Source organism: Tursiops truncatus, chromosome 17 (assembly GCF_011762595.2).
Source record: "Tursiops truncatus isolate mTurTru1 chromosome 17, mTurTru1.mat.Y, whole genome shotgun sequence".
Classification (NCBI taxonomy): Eukaryota; Metazoa; Chordata; class Mammalia; order Artiodactyla; family Delphinidae; genus Tursiops; species Tursiops truncatus.
Window position 1 is genome coordinate 61,419,697 of NC_047050.1, and position 18,478 is coordinate 61,438,174.

Genomic DNA, 18,478 nt, shown 5'->3' on the forward strand with positions numbered 1-18,478 from the left:
TTGTTAAAGAAAAAAAAAATGCTGCAATGAACACAGGTGTGCATATATCTTTTCTAATCAGTGTTTTTGTTTTCTTTGGAAAATTACCCAGAAGTGGAATTGGTGGATCCAACGGTAATTTTACTTATAGTTTTTTGAGGAAACTCCATATTGTTTTCCATAGGGGCTGCACCAATTTAAATACCAACCAACAGTGCCTGAAGGTTCCTTTTTTCCACATCCTCACCAACACTTGTTATTTATTGTCTTTTTGATAATAGCCATTCTGACAGGTGTGAGGTAATATCTCGTTTTGGTTCTGATTTGCATTTTCCTGATACATGATGTTAAACATCATTTCATGTGTCTGTTGGCCATCTGTATGTCTTCTTTAGAAAAATGTCTTCTCAAGTTCTCTGCCCATTTTTTAATCAGGTTGTTTGTATTTTTGATGTTGAGTTATATAAGTTCTTTGTATATTTTGGATATTAACCCCTTATTGGGTTTATTAATTGCAAATATCTTCTCCCATTCGGTAGGCAGCTTTTTGTGTTGTTGATAATTTCCTTTGCTGTGAAAAACCTTTTTAGTTTGATATAGTCTCATTTGTTTATTTTTTCTTTTGTTTTCTCTTGCCTGAGGAGACAAATCAAAAAATAAAATTGCTAAGACTGATGTCAAAGAGCATAGTGCCTATGTTTTCTTCCAGGATTTTTATGGTTTCAGGTTCCACATTTAAGTCCTTCATCCATTTGAGGTTCTTTTTGTACATGTTGTGAGAAAGCGGTACAGTTTTATTCTTTTGCATGTAGCTGTCCAGTTTTCCCAGCACCTTTTATTTGAGAGGCTGTCTTTTCCCCGTTGTATATTCTTGCCTTCTTGCCATAGATTAATTGATCATGTAAGTGTAGGTTCATTTCTGGGTTCTCTATTCTGTTGCACTGATCTATGTGTCTGTTTTTGTGCCAGTACCATACTCTTTTGATTACTGTCACTTTGTAGTAGAGTGGGAAATCAGGGAGTGTGATATCTCCAGCTTTGTTCTTCTTTCTCAAGATTGTTTTGGCTATTTGGGGTCTTTTGTGTTTCCATACAAATTTCCAAGTTATTTGTTCTAGTTCTGTGAAAAAATGCCTTTGGTATTTTGATGAGGATTTCATTGAATCTGTAGATTGCCTGGGATAGTAAGGTCATGTAAAAATATTTCTATAAATAAATGCAGTCTCTCCACCAGAAAAACACCTCCTTTTCCTCACTTCTTAGCTTTAATAAAAAGCATTCTTTCTGCCATATTAAGTTGATTTATTGTTTCATTTATTTTTCTTTTGCTAGATTTTAATTTTCATGAGGACAGGATAAGATATTTGTTTTGTCTGTTGTTGTTTCCAGAGAAAAAAGATCCCACAGTGCCTAAGGCATATTAGTCACCCAATAAACATTTGTTGAATGAGTCAATAAATTTAGAGTTTCAGAAAAGTGTAACAAAGAATATTTTATCCATTTAAAAATTGAGGTGGAAAGAGAAATAAAATGATGTAATAGATTTTTATATTAGTGGTTAATATTTGCGTTAGATAAAATGCTTCCATAAGGGTTTAGGAATATAAATTTACATTATGAGTAAGTTTGATTTCTCATAAAATTATCATACTAGTTTATTAAATTTAATTGCAGGCAAAGAATCTGAGAATAAATAAACTGCCTTTAATCTTCTAGTCTCTCAAACTCTGACTCTCACAGTGGCTGGAATAAAAAAAAAAAGAATTTCAGACAGTGGTGGATATTATCAGATATATTTTCCCAACAGGATACAGGTAAACACGTTTGGAAACTCCAGCAGGAAACCTCTAGCCAAGATTTGCTGCCATATGAGACCTGGGAAAGAGGATATTGGGCTAATTCTTGTCTGATATTTATGTGGGTGTCCTTAAAAGGGAGGAAGGAAATGGACTTTTTCCACAGCTGAATTCCAGATGTATCCAAAGGAACACATTTTACTCCTACTGATGTCAACTGTCTCCTAACTCCTTTCACTAATTATTACAGATTGTAAACCCATGTCATTTCAGGCAACCACTCTCAATGTTCTTGGTGTATGGTGTCTCTCTGATCTCTGCTTCTTAGCTTAATAATAACAAGAATAGGAAAAATAACTGCCATGTAATGGGTATCTAGTGTTTGGCATGTCTTTGCGTACATCACCTACTGTAATCCTCATGGCAAACCTGGTAGTAGTTACTACGATCTATATTTTACAGATGATGAAATCAGGGGCCAGAGTTAGTGACTCTGTGAACTGTTTAGTTCAGTAGAGTCTCAAGCTGAGGGTTTCTTGTAGCAGTGTTTCCTACAAAACCTAAGAGAGACATCCTTAGAAAATCAAGGTCAAGATTAAGTGTGAGCATGTTAATTTCAGTTTTTTCTTTCCAGTCCCTGTGTCTATGTAATGTTGAAGCAACAGCTCCATTCAAACCAGCCTTTGGACAACTGAACCATCCAATCAAGTGATCAACCAACTTAAAAATAAATGAATTGTCAGTTTGATATTTAGAGTCAAATCATACAGTTTACAAACAACATACCCTTGGTTTCATTGGTCTTAGCATTGCAGATGATACATAATTATTACATAAATTAGAACTACCATGACTTTTGTGCCTTCCGTATCTTATTTGGTCTTCTTTACATGACTTCAGAGATTTGATGGTTAAAAAAATATATTTATCTTGTCCAGCCAAAAATGTGTTTTCTAACCTGCTATCTAAGAAAGGTTTCAGACCTAAGAGGCAGGGAGATGGCCAATTCAAGCCTTCTTTCAAATGTTTGGGTTTTGAGACAGCCAGTGCTATTTGCCAGCTGGAATGTAATTGGATTTGGGAAAGGATAATTTTCACCATGAAACTTGAATAAGTCATTACTTTAGCCTTCAAGACCCCTGATAGAAATCTAATCCCAAAAATCCAGAGAAAAAGAAACTCTCCTAAAAGGAGAATGGATTCACTGGAGATCTGATTTCTTAAAGAATGTGATTCTAAAGGATTGATCAGTAAGACACAGATAATGCCTTATGCCATGATGATTCTCTAACCATTGATGGACAATTGTTATTTTCATCCTGCATTACTCACAATATAAATCTCTGCCTGGCTGCCAGTCCTCACTTACCACTGTTTTCCAAATCCAGAACAATTTCAGCCTCACTTGTAGGCCTGACCTGTCTTTAGGGATTTTCCTAACTCAAGATAGAAGAGATATAACTTGGGGCTCAGCCTCCAGCTCTGATTGGGTACTCAGTTCTACTCTACTTCTGAGACATGGTCCATATTTGTTCCTCATATATGGTAACAAGAGTCCTCTTTTGTATCTTGTACTTGTTTTTATATTGGGGGACCTATACCTCTAAAACTGGGATCTGAATTTATTCTTTTCAAGCCAGCTTCCAGGAACTAAAGCTCTGGCCCGGTTCCTTGCCCGTATGCCTGAGGCATTTTTACTCAACTGCAGATTTTCTTTGATACCTACCAAGCTACCCAGATTCCTCACAATTATTTGCTCTGGATTCCCATCCCCTCAGTAAGCCCCTCTATTTACTTCCTCCAATCCCTATCTCATAATAACTGCTTCCTGAATACGGTTTTTGTAATTAACTTTTTGCATCCGTGGTTATGTTGATGGACTGGACTTACTCATGGTACCTGTGGCTTCTCTCTTTCCCGTGCCCATCTCTCGCAGAGCACTTGTGTTTGCCCTATTCCATTGCGTCACTCAACTTTGGGTAGACATATGACACATAGGGTCCCATAAATCCTAACTGCTGAATATGCAGACAAATATCCCATTCTGGTCAGTGTGTGGGATTGCATAATCCCACATGCCATATAGCACTGCTGGCACAGTTCTTGCAGGAACAATTCCTCTTCCTGGAAATAATCACAACCAGAAGCATTAAATTTTGCAACACCCTGGGAAACCACTTGAACTATTCTGTGAGAGTGAGGAAGATATCAAGTATCAGTCCTGGAATCATCTTTTCTTAGAACAAAAAAACTGTGTTTGTGCTATCCTGATCACAGCAATTTTTCCCTGCATATTTTGAAAAAACACATATGCTTATATTATTTTAGATATTTAGGTGTATAGTGCCTAAATTTCCCAATTCAAATTATGAGGATATTTGAGCAATGGAGGTGCTTGCTTCTCCAGAGGTCTTTAAAATTAGGATAGGTACTCACTTATTTGCGATTTAGAACAAAGGCAAAAATTCTACCCAAATTTCTGGCTCCATATCAAGCCCTGTATCTGTAGGTTGCATTTTGTGGTGTTCATTTTGGCTCCTGAAGGTCTATTTTACATATAGAATTTATCATTAAAATTACAAAAATTATAAATAAGTTAATATATGTAATATATATAGACATATTTATACATATATACACATATATGTGTGTGTACTCACAGAACATTTTACCAAGTGCATTTGCATATAATATTTCATTAAAAGTCTCAAAATTTACTGCAAATTAAATATTATCTCCATTTTATAGATGTAGAAGCAGAAATCTTAAGTGAGTTGATTAAAATCTCTAACAAAACCAGGAGCTGATTTCAGGTACTGTAGTTCCAAATCTCCCATTGTTTCCTCATATTCCACTTATCAAGCTTACTGCCTTAGCATCACCTCTCCCTATTAGGGTCACCAGTACATAGTATGTTACACTTTGAAATACGTGCTATAAAAGGAAGACTCAGACCAAACCTTCAACAAAGCATCCAGTCTGGTAAGTTGTAATATTTTATATTTCAACTATCCTTGAGAAAAAAATTATTAACTGCCTAGATAACCTAGGATGGAAAATTTTATTTTTTCCCCTTACCTAGAATGGGAGAGGAAAGTAGCAGAATCATCAAACATCTGTTCTTGAAAATGAAGTACTGATATTTCATTTCTTTTTTAACTTAGTTTTTCAGACAATACATTTTGTTTGGGCATTTATTAAGTATTAGGCACAGTGATAGAAACTGAGAATACAAAGATAAGAAAAAGACAGCATCTCTTCTGCGGTTGTTCATAGTTTAGTGATGAATGCTGTAATGCTTTTAATAGAGGGGTCCACAAAATGTTCTGAAAACTTCAAGGGGGAGAATGCCACTCTATTTTTGGAAGTATAAAAAACTGAATTGAGTAAAAAGTCACTTAAGAAAGGAAAAGAAGAAAAAAAATAAATCTGTTGAGTAAGGAATTCAGATTGAAGGAAGTCCACATATTAAGGCTTAAAATAATGCAATTATCAAGAATATTCTGGAACTGGTGTGTTGTGGACAAAGAAGGGTTATACATCAGTCTGTAAGTTAGTTTAGGTCAAGAAGAATCACAAATATCATTCTGAGATTTTTCTACCCATTCCAACAGTTCATACGTGGAAGCATCGAAGGAGATCCTGAAATCTTCTGGCCAAGTCCCTAAATTTGATTTCCCTCAAAAGCAGAGCCTGAGACAAGGATTTTGTTACAAGTAATTTATTTGGGATGCGATCTCAGGAATCAAGGTGAGGGAATGGAGAGGGGAGGAACGGAAAGGAAGAAAGCCATTAGTGGATGTCAAAATGAGTTGGTTACCACTGTGACATCTAGGGCTCAATCTGGCTTGGGATTCACTGGGAGATGCAGAATAGACCATAGTGTTGCCCTACCAAGCATGAGGAATCTGGAGCATTCATCTACACTCTCTACTCTTCATTCACTGTGGGTAATTCCTAGGGCATTCTTCCCAGAACTTCTGGCTTGATCTAAACTAAGAGCATTCTCATTAGATAAGCATTTAGGTGGAGAGATAGAGGACATGTTAGCTCATAGGAGAGCCGTGTGTAGGTGATCTCTTAGGTGGGCCTGTAGTTTTATAGGACTACAAAGAGGATCATATTTATTTCTTTACAAAGTGTGAAACTAGCCTATTCTATCTGGGAGGCAACAGTGGAGACCCCCTTGAAGAGGCTGTGAATTTTAAGTCATTAGGGTTTTCTTCCTTGTCATCTCCTTCAATGAGTCTGCCTCCATGGTAAATCTGAAACATGCCCAAACCATATCATCCATGATAGAATCCCACTGCCTGCTGAGAAGGTTAGTTTTTAAAATCTGGGGTATCCTAATTGCAGTCAGCAGGCTTCCTTTGAATGCCTATGGGGCCTGGGAAAGCAAACTGTGTTTGTTATTTGTCCTCCTTGGGATATACAGTATCAAGAAACAAGGCCCACCTTCCAAGGCTTCAATCTCTTTTCTTGCTCCAGATTGCAAATGACATCCTTGTGTGGGATGCATTAAAATCCTTTGTGTCCTGGTATCAGCCGGAGGCCTGCTCAGTGTACACCCTGGCAGCTCTCAGAATGAGGAATAATAGGCAACATGTTTCCTTAAGATTTGTTATCTTTTCTCACTCAGCCCCAGCCAATGGGTCTGCTGGGCATTTTCTGAGCCCTGCTTTGGTGCAATAATGTGGAAGGCGAGATAGTAGAGCAGCATTTGTTATGGGATTCCAGCTGCAAACCTAACATCTGCTGAGTATTCTGTAACTTTCTTTGAACATAATTAAATACAATCACCAACCTTCCCCTTGGCCTCCCACCATAGACCCCATTAGAAAAGGGGAAGAAACTGACATCAAACGTATGTGGAAAATGCTGAACAATGAAACTAATTCAACCTCAATTTACCCATCCATTTCTGCTAAAGAAGCATTTGAATCATTATTGTCCTGAAAGCCTTTCTGCTTTTCTTCCTTTCTTTTTTCCTTCCTTCCTCCTTCCCTTTCTCTCTCCTCTCTTCTCTCTCTCTTTCTTTCATCATTTTCTTAAACAAATATTTATTAAGTTCATTCCAGTACCCATGCAAGATAGACATCTGCCCTTATAAGTTTAAAGTTATTTAAAACAAGTTCAGAAACATAGTATCATGATTAGTGGGAAAAGCATTGACTTTGTAATCAGATGTACCTGGGTATAAATGTTTCTCAACTATTTCCTAATTATTTCACTTCCCTGGGTCTCCTTTCCTCATGTATAAAATGGCAAATGTTATTTTTTTAAACTCACAAGGTTGTTGTGAAGTATAAACTAGTTAACAAACCATAACACATGAAGCAACATATTACAGCTTTTCTGCTTGTCTCAGAACAAGTCCCTTTGTTCTTTGAAAAGAGTTAGACACTCCCTGTTTTCTGAATAAATGAGGAGGGGAATGTTAATCTTTTAACATTTTAAGAATATACGACTGTCTCTGGCCAGAAGAATATATTCCCATATTCATAGAAACAAACAATTTCAGAGTCAGAAGGGACTTTTACTCTATATAGATGAGAAAATAAACAACTTTAACGAATATGCCTCAAGTCATACAATTAATTGAGGGTTGAGAGTTGGCTGAAACTCAAGTCTTACGGCTTCTCTCCCAGTACTCCTTCAACTCACTGCTCTAGAGAGTCAATTTGAGAATATAGGTGACTGGCCCAACGTGGAAATGGAGAGTCTGTTGTAATCTCTCTCTTACATCTGCTACTAGATTCCGTTTTCTTTTAAAAATATGTTTGTAATGTAATTATGACATTTTTGTGGTAGAGAACATTGATTGCTCATAGAGCAGTCATCCCCATCCTCTTCTTTTCTGAAATAGCCTTCATTCCACATAGAAGCTAAAAAGGATAGCTTCTTCCTTTCCCAGTCTCTTCAAAAGCTAAGATATGGGTATGAAATTAACATCAGCTGATGGTACATGAGGGGATGGCTGATGCTGCATGGGGGGAATGTGTTGTTACTTACAACTTACAAGCTGTTTATTAAAAATATATATGCAAAAATAGTAAAACTAATCTATAATGTTAATATTTTGATTTTGTTACATTTGTTTGCATGTCTTTGCATATACGCACATCTATGTGAGCTCAAACATGTACATACATATATATACATGGTCACTTGTAAGTAGTATTTTGAAACCTGTTTCATGTGGTATTACCAATTTCGCATACAATTTAAAATTCTTCTACACCATTATTTTGGCTATACAATACTCTAACTTTTGACTAACTGGATGTTTATTTAAGCAGCTCCCTACCATTGATCATTAAGCTTATTTCCAACATTTTATATTATAAACAACATCTTCATGACTATCCACAAAACTAGAGTTGTCTTTCTTTCCCATAGCATATTAGTTTTCTCAAAACTGCATGTATAATGGCATTATTTTACTGAAAAGCCTGGAAAGAGCAAGTTACTTTGGAAAGTTTTACACTTTCTAAAGTGCTTTTATATTCATTGTCTCTTTTGACCCTCACAGTGATCTGTTGAAGGTGATTGGGTAGCTATTATTAACTTTATTTTTTAGGTGTAAAAACTAAGGATTACTGTTTGATTGGCTTTCTTAAGAACTAAGCTAGCATGTGGCATGTCATTAAAGGTTTTTTTGACTCTAAAGTATAGTATCTTCTATCTTTCTTTTCCTTTTATCTTCCTACCTGTCTGCTTTCCTCCGTTTTTATTATTTTTTTGACTAAAGAAAACATTATCTCTGCCCTTGAGTTGCTTATAATTCACTGGGGGAGAAAGGCAAGTAAATTGACATTTACATTATCTTGTGAAAAATGCAACTATGGGAGAATGAAGGAGTAGCTCTTAAATCAAACAGGAAAAGCTTCCTAGGAAAAGTAAAATTTAAGGAGAGATATTCCATATCAAGCTCATAATTCTCACTGAGGTGTTTCAAATTCCCTCTAATCAATTATAACCTCACTTTAAAATCTCCACTTCTTTGGAATTACGATATTACATTCAAATAAGGAAGAGTCCCTCCCTGTCTTTGGCCATCGACACTGCCCTCATCCTAAACTCCTTGACTATACCAGCCCTCCTTCATTATGTATACAATCTGTTGTCTTATGAATACTTATTCCACTTAATACAATCTTCCCAAACCACCTCCCTCTCTAAATCCTACTCATCACATAAAACCCAGTTCAAGATTTATGTCTTTCATGAAACCAGAATCAGCACCTATGGCTGTGCCTGAGAAATACAGAATTCTCATATAGTTGGAGAAGACTATAACCATCATTCTGTAAAATTTTCCATTCTCTGACCACAATTAAAGAAACACTAGCTTGCTTACTATTATCAGTTATTGTGCCTTGGACCAGGGCTACAGAGATATTTAGGGTATGGTCACTTCTAAGAGAAGGTCATTGTAATAGTCCAAGGATAGTGAGATGGTAACCTTCTGAGAAATGAGTTCTATATGTGTCCCCTTTTTTTCCCTTCTACAGATTTCTGTCTTTCTAGCTTTTTGATACAGGTGAGTATTAAATGATAGTGGTCTTGCATCTGAGTTTTCATAATCTTCTCAGAAGCTTAGAAGAGCTTCACAACTAGGACAAAATATCAGAAGGCTGAAGAGATGCCACTCAGAGGAGATTGAACAAAGCTGATATAAAAAGAGGCTGCCTGAGAAGGTGCTGACTGACAAAGACGTCCATTCAATGGACTTTGCCTTTGGAAGACACTTCCCCTGGATTCTCAGAGATCTCTTTTTATTTTTTAATTTTATTTTATTATTATTTTTTTATATGGCATTTTCTTATTAGTTGTCTATTTTATACATATTAGTGTGTATATGTCAATCTCAATCTGCCAGTTCATCCCACCCCCCCACCCCCCACTTTCCCCCCTTGGTGTCGATACGTTTGTTCTCTACATATCTCAGAGATTTCTGATAATGCTTGGCAACACTGTTTTGGAAATGGTATTTAGATTTATGTTAATAGACTTCACTGTAATTAACATCTATCAAAGCATTCAGGGGAATTTGGAACCTTTACCTTCTTGGCATGAGATCAATGCAATAGAGAAAAGGCATTTTGGTTGACAACTAAGCCAAAGTCCCAGAAATATCACTCAAGAACTCGGGATTTTGGCACTGAAAACAAAAGTACATAAATATATTGCTGAGGGCAATCTCCATAAATTGGATTTGAGTTGCCAAACCATGACGGAGGGCCAAAAGATAGGCAAGTTATGCAGACCATTAGAAGTTAAGTGGGCAAATATAAATTTAAAAAATTGATTACAGGAATACTTTGTTTTCTGAAGAACCTGACCTGTCCACACAGAGAAATGCATTTAATTTTATAATAAATACTTGCATTAGTAATCTACTGTTACAAAAAAACATTACCACAAATTTAGGGGATTAAAACAACACACTTTTACTATTCCAAAGTTTCTGTGGATCAGGAGTCTGGGCGCAGCTTATCTGGATTTTCTGCAAGGCTGTAATCAAGGTGTCAGCTGGGCTCCATTCTCATCTGGAGGAAAGACTGGGGAAGAATCCACTTCTTCCACTTTGTGAAGAAGTTCACACAGGTTTTTGGTAGAATGTATTTCCTTTTGTAGGATTGATGGCCCTAGCTTCTTGCTGGCTGTCAGCTGGAGGCTGTCCTCAGCTCCTAAAGGCTGTTCATAGTTCCTTGATATGTGGGTTTTTCCAACTGACCTTTTAATTTATCAAGTTGACAAGGAGAATATCTAGAGCCAGTTGACTAGTAGAGTCATATATTTTAACATAATCATGGGAGTGATGTCAGATTCATCCCTTTTGCCATATTTTATTGATTAGTAGCAAATCACAGGTCCCTCCCAAAATGCAATAGGAGGAGATTGAACAAAGCTGTAACCACCAGGAGGCAGAGATCATGGATATCATCCAGATCTGTCTGCCACTATAAGGAATAAAAGGTTCATGGTTGTGTATGGATACACTAAGTTCTAAACTCAAGCATCATTTTTAAATCTATACCTTTCTTCTCTGGACTACTGCCACAGTTTCCGAATTGGTCTCTTAGCTCCTAATTTTACTCCTAAAAATCATCCTCCAGAGAACAAAGTTTATTTAAAATCCAGTTTTAACATGTCACAGACCTGCTGGTTGCTCTTCCTTCCCTAGTCCCCCACCTGCCTTCAGGTTAAATCCAGAATCTTTAGAATGGAACTATACTGAATGTATACAGCACATCTCTTCAGTTTTAATTCTAGTCTCTTCAGCTCTGCTTCTTATCACACTTCTTATGTTACCCTGCATGTAGTATGCTATTTCTCTTCTTAGCCTTTGCATATGATCACTACTTCCCCTCAAATAACTTCCTTACCTTCCCTGGCATTTCCTTCATCTGGAAAATTCTAACTTGTTCTTTAAGAAAATGCTGGCTTCGTCTCCTGTAAGAAGCCTTCTCTGTTATTTCCTCGCAGTTTCTCAAATTCTTTAATACTCTTTGCATAGCTGAACAGTTTAGTACCAACCCACTATGTTATATTGATTATTTTGTTTTTCTGTGTCCTCCAACTTGTCTCTGGACAAATTCAGGGAAGAATTATGTTTTGCTCGCTTCAAACTTCCTGATATTAGCATTGTACAGTGTCATTTGAACGAATCGATGCATTAACAAAATAGTCCTTGTCAGTAAATATATAATGTCAATTTTGGCTTCAAGATTTTTTTTCTTGAATGCACATCCTTCATGAGATATCAGTATGTTGTAATTTTAGTAGTAGCATTTTTCCACGTTATTGGGTGTTTGAATTTCACCTATCGTTTCAGAAAAAATTTTAAAAGCCATGAACGTTGGATTTTTGAGATACAAGTTGCAAATATTCCCCCTTAATTTATCTATCATTTAATTTTGCCTATTATGTTTGGCAATAGTTTTACAAACTTTTTATGAAGGTAAATATTTTCTTTTGATTATTTCCATGTTGTTATCTTCTCTGGTTGACACAGAAAATTAAACAGTTCATGTGCCAAAGTGGAAGAGGGAAATTTACTCATTCTTTGGTTAACACTGATACCATAATCAGAATAGACACATACAATGTAGTGGTTTAAATAAACATATCTTACAATGCCTTGCACACATCAGGTGTTCAATAAATATTAATTGTGTTCCTCCATTATTTTTAGTCACACATAATACCCATGTATTTGTAGGCAAATACATACAAACATAGAAACACAAACTCACCTATTCATATATTCTTAATTCAGAAACCGATCATGTTTAGGGGTTTTCTCAAAATATCATATTTTGCTTTTCAACATATATGGCTTAAAACAACAAAAACAAATGTCTCACCATTCAGTGGGATGGGTCTGCTGTGTGGTTCCTCTGCTGGGGTCACCTGGGGTCACATATGTGACTTCAGCCATCTAGTTAATTACCAGGAACTGGATGGTCCAAGAAGGCTTCACTCATATGTCTGGTGACTGGGGCTAAGTGATGTCTGGCCTCTCTCTCCACATGGTCTCACTCTTCCAAGAACGCAAGTGCAGAAGCTACAAGGACTCTTGATGCCCTTCTCAGAAGCTGTACAAAATCACTTCCACTGTATTCTACTGGTCACAGCATATCACAAGGTCAAGCCAAAGTCAAGGGCTGGGAAAAGAGACTTCTTGTGAGGAGCTGCAAAGAACTTGAGGCCAATTTTGATCCACCAAATTGTATAGTTGGATTTTTAGACCAAGTCCTAAAGGGGCTCTATTCAGTCACTTGAACAAGTATCAGAATATAAGAGGAGCTTAAATACAACCCTTAGTGAGTCAAGGAAACTCCTTAAAAAGTGAATATTCTCCTGTTCATTAATCATTATAAAATGTTTTGTCATGTTAGGTGCACCCTACACATATGGGAAACACTTGAAAATCTTAGGTTTTAAACCCCACCAACCGGTTTCCTTTTAAACTCCTAACTTTATGTATAGATATGTAGGTACTCATATACATAGAAATATATAAACATGTATTATTTACATATAAGCATACTGTTATTCACAAACTGTATATAAATGTATTCCCATAGTTAAAAATATTTTAAAGTTTCAATCCAACTCCTTTATTGTGATTACATAGAGGGGAAAGTAATTTATATAAATACAGCCTGAAAGCCTTTCAAAAATCCCCTATAGTATGGATTTTGGCTTCTCCCATTATTTGTTGATATGATGTGTATGATAAAGACCACACAGGATTTATATCTATATATTTTTTAAAATCACATAAAAATATAAAAGGAAAGGTTGGATGCTTTTTGCCAAAGTGCCACGTTATGAAATATTTCAGTGTAGGGTATATTAGCAAAAACACGGACTGCGTCTTTGGGTAAAAAGAACACAGATCAGTATGGAAAGACTTTAAGAGTTATGATTCATTTTTTGGAAACTTCAGCCATGTGCATTGTTAATCCTTTGTAGTTTTAATTGACCCTCGCCCTATATCTATCTTATTTCAACTTCCTGTATCCCTAAGTGTGGCTGCAAAAATATTGGGCTGGTCAAAAGTTTCGTTCGGGTGTTTAATAAGATGTTATGGAGAAATCCGAACGGACTTTTTGGCCAGCCCAATACTTTGATCTGCACATACTTTCTTTCTTAAAGAGCAACTAAGCAATCCTGTTAGGCCAGAGAAAATCATAAGTAACAGTGAGATACAGAATGACGTTAACAGGAGATTAACAAAGAACAGAAACTATTTTTTATGATGCAACCCTTAATTTAAAAAGCATTCATGAAGAAAGAGTTTTAAAGAACAACGAGATGAGCAAATCGACCACTTTTGAATTGTATCTATCACAGACTGTATATGTCAATATATCACAGATTGTTGTGTAGATTCCTCCAGCTTCTAGGGCAGCAGTTGGCAAATTATGGTCTGTGTTGCAAATACAGCTCACCCTCTGCTTTTGTAAATAAAGTTTTATTGGGACACATTCATTTGCTAATGTTTTCTCTATTGCTATTTTTGATATACAATGCCAAAATTGAATAGCCTTGGAAGAGATCACGTAGCCAGCACCACCTCAACAATTTACTGTCTGCCTCTGCACGCAAAAGTTCACTGATCCCTGCTGTAGGGCCTTGGATTTCTTCTGGCGAGGTGAATGAGAATCAGAAGTTGCAAACCGGGCTTCCCTGGTGGCACAGTGGTTGAGAGTCCGCCTGCCGATGCAGGGGACGCGGGTTCGTGCCCTGGTCCGGGAGGATCCCACATGCCGCGGAGCGGCTGGGCCCGTGAGCCATGGCCGCTGAGCCTGCGCGTCCAGAGCCTGTGCTCCGCAGCGGGAGAGGCCACAACAGCGAGAGACCCGCGTACCGCAAAAAAAAAAAAAAGAAAGAAGTTGCAAACAAAAGCAGGAGGCGTTTGTGGTTTACTGGGAAGAATATTTTTATCGATCATTGTCAAAAGGTTTGGGTTTGAATTTTGGTTGGCTATCTGTTGGCTGTGTAACTCTGGATAAGCTATTTAACCTGGGATTCTTCTGTTTCCAAAGTCTCTGCTACTTTATCTCTGACCTTAAAATGGATGTTGATAAACATCCTGGAACAACTTTCTGAGCTGTAAAAATGCCGTATATATGTGAATTACTATTAATTATAGTAACCATTTAATACTGTTGACCAAAATATTTTTCTTTCATAAGCTTTGTAAAACTGCAGTCCTCTGTCTTTCCAGAGTAGGGTATGGTTGCAAAGGTGGCTTTTGCCAATGAAATAGGAATCAAAGTATCACTGTGTCCCTTTGAAGGAGGAGTCATTTGGTAGGATCTTGGAACATATTAACTAAAAAAGAAGAAAATCCAAATTAGGTGCTAACTTTAGTTAGTAATAATGTACGAATATAAGTTCATTAGCTGTGCCAAGTGCATCACACTCATGAGCGATGTTAACAACAGGGAAAATAAGGTGTCGGCTATATGTGAACTCTGTCCTATCTCTGCAACTTTTCTGCAGATACAAACCTATCCTCAAATCAAAAGTTTTTTGAAAAGATTATCTTGACCGGAATTCCTAGGGACTCATACCTTTTCTCAATAATCAGGGCTTTCGGGGTCATGCCAAGGTTGAGAATAAAATATTTCCCTTGCCCTTCACACATGTGTTAACTTTATTAATTCATGCAAATGTATTAATTCATTCAAACTAATGGATACTATTAAATAGCTGCCTTACAACAGACCACATAGCAAACACTGCGCCAGGCACAGGAGGTATGGATTACAGAGCTTAATCAAATTTTAATTTTTTACTTGAAAAGAATAATAATCCTTGGGTCATTCTGAATTGTACTTGTTTTTCTTCCACTATCATTACTATAAAATATTTAGAAAGTAAAATCCTCAGTTTTTAAAGGGTATACAACTGGGTCTACCAGTTTTATTCTCTGTAACAGGAAGAGTTCTTAGATTTTTTTCCTGCCAAAAGGAATGGATATAAACTTCAACCAGTCATCCTGGCTCAAAAGCAGAACAGAGGGGTCATTGTTAAGAGACGAAGATGTAATGCAGAAAGAGAGAGAGCAGATCAGTGCAGCAGACACAAGTAAATGCAATTCCCTGGTGATAAGTAATTGGCAGCAGACATGCTGCCGAATGTACTGAGGACAGAGAGAACCTTCTTAAATTCAGTGAATTTTAAACAAAGACTCCAGAGTAGTTAAAGACAGAGAATGAGGACTGAACTTCAAATGATTGCAAACTAGGGGATTAAGTATTCTCTGCAATCCCTGATATGTGCTCTAACACATAAAAACAGCACTGGAAATGCAAAAACAACTGAGGCACAAGGAAATGCAGCAGAATATGCAAAGTAGAAGATAAAGGGGCTACAATTCTTAGTGCTGAGCAATTTGAAACTGTTAATACTATATATCATTTATATTTTGTTTTGTGAACACACACACACACACACACACACACACTAGAGTTTATAAAAATCTCAACTCACAGTGTGAAGTTCAATTAATCTAAAGTAACAAAATCTCCCCATGAAACATACTGTGTATATACAGGCTAGTTGGGACTCATCTGACAGTTCCTTTTAAAGCTGTGATTTAAGTTTTGCCAGATAACGTGCTCTGTGGTGTTATTTGCATTCTCACCACAGCACTAAGAGTTGGGAATTAGGAAACCCCATTTACAAATGAGGATTCTAGTTCACATAAGTAGATTAAACTACCAAATATAAGATAGCAAATTAGCATTGGATCCAGATTCAAACCCATCTTCCTAACAGGTACGACCAAAATTCTGATGGTCAGAGTAGGCGAAATGAATTCTGATCCCGTTATCTCCCATATAATCTGCGTTAGCCATAATTGTGCCTGTGTGGTACACTGAATGAATACATGTGATTCTCACCAGTGAAACTGATCACGATGAGCTGGTTAGAAACAGTAGAGTGGAGAGTCTGATTATTTGCCATGGTTTCTCGTGAAACACTAATGTTGTTAACCTGAAATGTGTGGACTGGGGCTGAGTGGGATGACGGGATGGCTGGGCCAAAAAAGAACTTTCTTGAGAGATAGCAACTTCCTCGAGAGATATCGCATCCTTGAGAGATAGCACAGTTGAGTTAGCGGAGTGATGCTTGCATCATCCAGTAGGATATATAAAAGTCTTATCTTCCCAATCTACTACTTGTGCTGTCCTTTCTCTTCTCCACTTTACTGACTTTGGGGGCATTTTTATATTGAAAGATATCAACAATTAAAAAGCATATGGGACTCATTTGAATGGTTAAATAATAATAATAAAACAAATACTTGTGTAGCCAATACGAAGCCAACAGTTTTGTAGCCATTAAGATACATTTATCCATCTCTTTTCCTCCCTACGAGAGGTAACCCTAATCCTGAATTTTGTCTCAATCTTTTCCTGGCTTTTCTCTGTAGTTTTACCACTTAATATGTATTTGTATTTAATAAATTATTTAGTTTTGGTTGGTTTTAACCTTTTATGTAAGTAGGATGATCTTACACACTTATTTTAGCCATCGTATGTTTGAGATTCATTCCTGCTACTAATAGATAAATTCCTGTTTCCTGCAATTACTATCTCATTTCACGAACGCTTCAGTTTATTTACTCATTTAGCAGTGCTGGGCAGTTAGGGTTTTCCCAGTATTTACTAATAATGACACTGTTGCTGTGACTATTCGGATACCTGACTCCTGATCCATGAAAAAAAAAATCTCCCTGCAAGTTTACCCAGGATATGTACCAAAGAGAGGAGCTGCTGTGTATCATGGCATGTACATGTTCAAATTCACTAGGTAATTCCACTTTTTCCCCAGAAGACTTGTAGCAATGTATGCCCCACTAGCAATGGGTAATAGGCCCCCATTGTTCCACAGCCTCATGAACATTTTCTATAATCCACCTGCATAGTTTTACCAAATTGGTCCATGTGAAATACTGGCTTAGCGGTTTAAATTTTCTATTTCTCTAAGAATACAATTAAGCAATATTCTGTATGTTTATGGTCATTTGTGTTTCTACTTCTAAGGAATGCCCACTTGTGTCTTTTCTCATTTTATTTTCATTTCCTTCTTTCCCATAAATTCTTTGTATATTCTGGAGAGGAGCTCTCTGTCAACTCTATGCATTAAAAGTATCTTCTTCCTGCATGTGGCTTTATCACTCTCTTTGTGGTAACTTTTGGTGATTAAGAGTTTGTGTTTTTAAATTTAATGTGGTTAAATTTATCAAGGTTTCCCCTTATGTTTTATATTTTTATGTCCATTATAATTTCTTTCAATATCCCTTTCGGAGGGTTGTTTCTGGTTTGTAAAACTATGTTCCTCTATTGTGTAGGTAATATTTATAGCTACCGAAGCCTACTTAAACTCAGTATTCAAGTTTTCCTTTCAGTTTAATCCTTCTCAAAAATTGTTCTGACCTTCTCTTTCCCACTTTCCTGTCTGAACCTTCTTTGTGAAATATTACCATAACTAATTGAAAATTATTCTAAATACCTCTAGAGTCTAAATTAAGAATTACTTCATATTGGCTTAAATATCAGCTTCTTTCCGCCAACTATCCCTCACATCCGGTACACTTCCTGAAAGGTCAGGAACTTCAGGGTTCTCCTTTCTTCTGAAATCATAGCAATCAGGCTCCGTGAGTTCCTTCATCTCGTCTGTGGAGGAATATTTTATTTTAAAAAAAGAGAGGGAGAGAAAGAATGAAAGAAGGTTTTCTTTCTAATCCCACACAGAGAAACATTCCTTTTCGTAGCCAGATCCACATCAAGATGCAATCATTTGTTCTGGTTTTTAATCACACTTGACTGAATTGTTTACCTTAAAAATGGTACAATTAAAGATATTTTCAGGTTTCTATTCAGCCATGCAATGTGGCTCTCAGCCCAGGCTTGCTCCTAACCACAAAATCTTCCACCAAACAATAGATGTGCAGAGATGTTTGCAATACTGATAAAAGATACAAATAATCTTCCACATAGTTTTTTCCTTGTTATGAAGTGAAGAAGCAGTACTCTGGAGAAGTCTTTGGGTTGCAATTTAGAAGATATATACATGCGTCCTTCAGTATCCATGGAGGATTAGTTCCAGGACTCCCCTGGATACCCAAATCTGCAGATGTTCAAGTTTCTTATATGTAAACTGGCTCTGGT

The 18,478-nt window shown here is 36.7% G+C and overlaps 1 pseudogene; it reads right to left on the bottom strand.

Annotated features, from left to right (window-relative positions):
• LOC101326276 (metalloendopeptidase OMA1, mitochondrial-like) overlaps positions 1-17,978 on the bottom strand; it is a 42,626-nt pseudogene extending 24,648 nt beyond the window's left edge.
• Positions 17,979-18,478: the final 500 nt, after the last annotated feature.